Below are 6,231 nucleotides of genomic sequence, written 5' to 3'. Positions count from 1 at the left end.
TGATCCGGAGCGCTGGATGTTTGGGAACAGGAGCTTGACTCATGTTTAGGATGTGTGACCCCCCCCCCCCCCCCCCCCCGATGCCCAGATCTGCTCCAGTCCTCGCTTCCACTGAGCTGATAGAGGAATCCTGGCGAAGCGCAGACAGCAGAGGTTAACAGCCAGTACGACACGGTGCTGTCTCAAAATACCGACCTCATGTGTTCCTACGTCTCGTGTGACGTCCCCTGGTTCTAATAGTGTGTAGAGGGGTTCCTATGGGTTCCCCAGGTATACGCTACCTTCACTTCCACAGTTCACAAGATATAGATTACTAGTTCATTTGTGATCCTGAAATTGGTCCTTCACGCAATAACAAGTGTGTATAAGCACCTGGTACACCCCAGGGTGTACCTTAGATTTACATCTATGGATCCTCAAGTTACAGAAAACATTCAGACCTGCTAAATACTTGATTTTCTTTGTTGTCTGTCTGAAAACTTTGAGAGAAAATTCATTTTTAGGATGATGAGGCTGCAACATGTCATTAATTTACAACATTGCATCGATGTATTATTCTCAAAATAAAGCCAGAAGATCTGCTTTGCCTCATATAAAATCTACCAAAGTGTCCAGAGAAATACTTATATAATACTTATAAACCTACAATACACACACAAAGGAATGGAGACATCATGTAGTTAGAAAAGACCTTGGACTTGAACTGAACTCAGTCTTTGTCCGATAAACCATCAAATACCGTTTCTGTAACTTTGTCCCTGAACAGAGTAGTTTGGAGTACCAGCTGCTCGCAGCTCCAGAACATTCCAGCAGCAACAGCAGGTACAAGTAACAACTGTACACATGGGAAACGTCTTATCACATCTCTGGTAACACGATGTCTGTTCACTGCTTCTGTCTCTGTTCTCTCAGTCTTCGCTGTCACTTCATTGTAGTGATCTTATGATGGGTGGAGCAGAATAACTCTTTTCTATTTGGAGCGTCAGTTTGTGCTTCTCAGGAGATAAAAAGTTATTAAACAGGGATTTAAGACAAAATCATCAAAACAAATGTTTTAAATGACAAGCAGCAGCAATTCAACACATTCCTTCTGAGTCCCTCGTCTTCTCATGTATCTGTGTTATTTTCTCCCACCAGTCATCCCCCGTCATGCACACTCCTCTGAGCCGCCGCCGCCGCCGCCGCCGCCGCCGCTCCCATCAGACATGCATAAGAAACAGATGTAGGCTTCTTCATGTAGCCCCGTGTGTGTGTGTGTGTGTGTGTGTGTGTGTGTGTGTGTGTGTGTGTGTGTGTGTGTGTGTGTGTGTGTGTGTGTGTGTGTGTGTGTGTGTGTGTGTGTGTGTGTGTGTGTGTGTGTGTGTGTGTGTGTGTGTGTGTGTGTTTGTGTGTGTGTGTGCAGGCCCTGCAGGTACAGGCCCAGCTGGAGAGGCGGCTGCCTGCCTGGACCCACGAGGCGAGCAGGAGGGCTGCCATACATCCTCCAAATAACAAATAATCAATGAGGCCGTATGTTTCCTCACATTATGTGTTTCTGTGATGATGCTTCACTTCAGCTTCCAGTCACACTGCACTTTATGTTCAAGAGTAATTTATTACAGTTGACGTGTCCCAGTCGTCTAAACGTGGAGACATGGATCACCGTGAACATTCCAGCGTTACAACACCTGATTTATGGTGCAAACATACAATCTGAAGCTGCAATGAACAGGTTTCTTAAAAAGAGCTAAGATTGAATGTGTTTTGAATTTCATAACTCCGATTGACAGCTACTGTCTAAAACAGGAGTCAGACATAGTATAAGTATAAATATTTGAGTCTCCAAGATGTTCAAACTGGCCTGGGTTTGGTATCAGGGTAGCAGACGAACTGAGAGCCAGACAGAGAAATCCATCCTGCTGCCAGGAAAACTACTAACTAGTATTAGGCTCAGATCCACGCTGTCCGGCTGAGGTTGTAAGAATATGTAGAGGAGAGGTTCCTGGGACATTTCACAGTATTTTGTATCAGTACAATTCTCTTTATGTTGAGATTTTCACTCATTTTTGGCCGTTACAATTCTATTGTGTGAATATATATATACACGTTTTCATAACCTATAAATTGGAATTCAAAGGTTATTATGTCAGTATTTAACCACTTCGGTCCACCCAAGATGAAATTGGGCTGCATGTGACCCCTGAAGTACAATGTGTTTGACACTGATGTAAACCAATCACTGCACATTAAGCCTGTTACCCACCTTGTCCTTTATTCATTTAATCATTTAATCCTTTATTCTTAGAAGCACCTCCTTTCCTGACACATCCTCTTTCTCTTTTATATCAACTGATTTGGTTTTGTTTTGTGCTGCTGTTAGTTTAATGTACGGACGTCCCATCACACCTTTTTGCCCCGATACCGATCCGATTTTTCAGAATTGAGTATCGGCCGATACCGATACCTCCCCGATCCGATACTCACATTACTATTGCAAAGATACTCAATAGTGTATTTTTGGAGGAACTAAGATGTGTGGAGCTAAAAGCACTATTGGTAGAAGCTTTGTTTACCGAGAACTTATTGTAAAACTCACTTGTTGAATCAGAATTCTTCTCTTTCTCTTTAGTTGTTGTTGTAAACTGAGGAACATCCACACCACGATAAAACAATCTTTGTCCTCCCTGTCCTTCTCCCCCTCTCTGGACGGTTTGTCCTCACCGTCCACACCTCACTATGAACACGGCTCTACACCAGGCTTCAGGACATGTAGTACACCTGCCAGGCCTTTAGGGGCGCTGTGACTCACCAAACACAATAAAAAAGCAGAAGAAGACAGACCACATAGAAATTTAGAAGTAGACTTCTACACATAAACACATAAACCACTATATCACTCTAGTTTTATAGGTCTATGGCCCCGCTCCGCCTGCTTCTAGCTTCTGCAGCTCCACCCGAGCTTCTAGTCCCTGGTTGTTCTGGTTATTAGGTGACGTAGTGGTTACTAGGTGATTGTTCTGGTTACTAGGTGATTGTTCTGGTTACTAGGTGACGTAGTGGTTACTAGGCGATTGTTCTGGTTACTAGGTGATTGTTCTGGTTATTAGGTGACGTAGCGGTTACTAGGTGACGTAGTGGTTACTAGGTGATTGTTCTGGTTACTAGGTGACGTAGTGGTTACTAGGTGATTGTTCTGGTTACTAGGTGATTGTTGTGGTTATTAGGTGACGTAGTGGTTACTAGGTGATTGTTCTGGTTACTAGGTGATTGTTCTGGTTATTAGGTGACGTAGCGGTTACTAGGTGACGTAGTGGTTACTAGGTGATTGTTCTGGTTACTAGGTGACGTAGTGGTTACTAGGTGATTGTTCTGGTTACTAGGTGATTGTTCTGGTTACTAGGTGATTGTTCTGGTTATTAGGTGATTGCTGTGGTTACTAGGTGATTGTTCTGGTTACTAGGTGATTGCTGTGGTTACTAGGTGATTGCTGTGGTTACTAGGTGATTGTTCTGGTTATTAGGTGAAGTAGTGGTTACTAGGTGATTGTTCTGGTTACTAGGTGATTGTTGTGGTTACTAGGTGATTGTTCTGTTTATTAGGTGATTGTTCGGGTTATTAGGTGATTGTTGTGGTTACTAGGTGATTGTTCTGTTTATTAGGTGATTGTTCGGGTTATTAGGTGATTGTTCGGGTTATTAGGTGATTGTTCTGGTTATTAGGTGAAGTAGTGGTTACTAGGTGATTGTTCTGGTTACTAGGTGATTGTTCGGGTTATTAGGTGATTGTTCTGGTTATTAGGTGATTGTTCTGGTTACTAGGTGATTGTTCTGGTTATTAGGTGATTGTTCGGGTTATTAGGTGATTGTTCTGGTTATTAGGTGATTGTTCTGGTTACTAGCTGATGTAGTGGTTACTAGGTGATTGTTCTGGTTACTAGGTGACGTAGTGGTTATTAGGTGATTGTTCTGGTTACTAGGTGATTGTTCTGGTTATTAGGTGAAGTAGTGGTTATTAGGTGATTGTTCTGGTTACTAGGTGATTGTTCTGGTTATTAGGTGACGTAGTGGTTACTAGGTGATTGTTCTGGTTATTAGGTGATTGTTCTGGTTACTAGGTGATTGTTCTGGTTACTAGGTGATTGTTGTGGATTTGCCGATCCCCGATCAGTCACAAATCACTAATATCGGCCCGATCTGATATCTACCAATCGGACCGGGACATCCCTAGTTTAATGATTAATTTTGGTTAATGTAGTTTAATATGAAATACTATAAATGTCTTCATTTATGTGAATTATAAATATGAGAGGAGTTTTGACAGAAGGTAGGCGATGATCCCATTTAAAAGAAATGCAAAGTACAGTATATGGAAAGCCAACACCTTCCAATGCTCTCGTACGCTGAATAAAACAATAAGAAGGTATCAAGAGGGACGTCTCTAGTAAAACTGAACTGGACACTTGGGTAACTAGTGCCGATGTCTACTTACTAAAACTAACTCAGTCCTCACACCTGCTCAACCGGTTTCAATTGTAGTTAAGTTGTAACTCTCTATGGTAGCATAGCTTGAGCTCTTATCTGTTTGACCATCCCAGGTAGTTAAAGTCTAGTTAAATTCTTATTGGATAGTTTAATGCTTTTTGTTCTTCAGTCTGATTCAGATGATCCCGTCGGACATAAAACAACAGCAGATCCCAGAAGAAAAGGTCTCAGTTCATCAATAAGTTAGTAGCTTTTATAAAACAATATTTAAAGAACGAGAGGTTCAAAATACTATTTTGACAATCAGCAACAACAATAGGTGATTCAATATTTTGCTGACACTGCATTTAATAGTGTGGCACTGTTCCACAAGCCTGTCATCTTCTTTAGCGCCTGGAGTAGTGAACCCGTCCCGTGCACCCGCCTGTAAACAAGTAGAACCATGAGTCATCAGAGCGAAGAGCTTATCCTGCTCTCTGCTGGCTTCATTCATGCCAGCAGCTCCCAGTCTGCTCTGGTTCCTCCATGTGTCCACTCTATGTGCTAACAAACCCCCACAGCAGCGCCACAACTCTGGTGATAGAGCGGCCTTGTCCTGTCCTCACGTACGTCCCTGATCCTGTCATGTGACCCTGATCCCATTTTCCAACCAACGCACATGCACAGAGACCGTGACACACTTTTTGTGTCTGTGTACCTCATGGAACTGCCCCCACCCCCCTCCCACCCCCCCCCCCCCCCACCACCCTCCCACCCCCCCCACCCCACCCACACACATCTTTTTCCTTTTCCCCTAAGACAATTGTGTTGCTCACTCTCTATTGTGGAAGTCGGTCATTTCCACATGTGCGTTTGTCCATAAAGCAGCAAAGAGCCGACTAAAAGCCGCCGTTTCCTGAGTAGCAGGGTCACAATTTATCTCCCGTAAACACAGGACACACCTTATGGTACCTTCATCCAGCTGGGAACTGGGAACTGGGAGTATGGTTTGGTGGTAACGTCCCATTTCCCAGTTGAGAGGGTTCACATGACAGCAACAACTAGCCAGCAGGTCTGCCTCATGAAGATCCACACAGAAAGGACAATAAGAGTTAAAAACACCCGTATATGACGACACGTGGACGAAATTAAAACGTAAAAGCACCAAAATAACTACCATTACTTCTGCACATGTAAAATACTGCAGATTTTGGCAGTTGGGAAACTGACACTGACCCCATTTCACTTTAATTGTAATACAGTTTGTTTAGTTGTTTTTTGAATAATTAGTATTTTTACAAAATGTAATCTATTTAGGCTCAGATGGAACATTGAGTGGCGTCATATTAAAGCACGAAAAAACCTTTTCAAATAGGTGTTTTTATTTAACAGAGGGAAGTTGGACTTTTCTACTTTACAATTACCTGCAAACACAAACATTATCATCTCTCGTGATAATACTCAGGCAGTATTATCATCTCTCGTGATAATACTCAGGCAGTATTATCATCTCTCGTGATAATACTCAGGCAGTATTATCATCTCTCGTGATAATACTCAGGCAGTATTATCCAGAACTGTTTGTCTCTGCCCATGTGTGTCTTTCTAATGAAGTACTGATATTTCCACTTGATGTGGAGGAAGGATGGTGTTGTTTTGTTAAATTATGAGGAAATGCTGAATTTCCCAGTTCAGTTAGGTTGGAGTCTCTTTTTCCCACTCTGGGGGAGGATTTGTCCCTTTTCCCACTTCCTGTCCTCCTCATTAGCCTGAACAGGTTCCAGGTCTAATA

Source organism: Lipophrys pholis (genome assembly GCF_963383615.2).
Source record: "Lipophrys pholis genome assembly, chromosome: 1".
In the NCBI taxonomy this organism is placed as follows: Eukaryota; Metazoa; Chordata; class Actinopteri; order Blenniiformes; family Blenniidae; genus Lipophrys; species Lipophrys pholis.
This window is presented reverse-complemented; position numbering follows the sequence as displayed.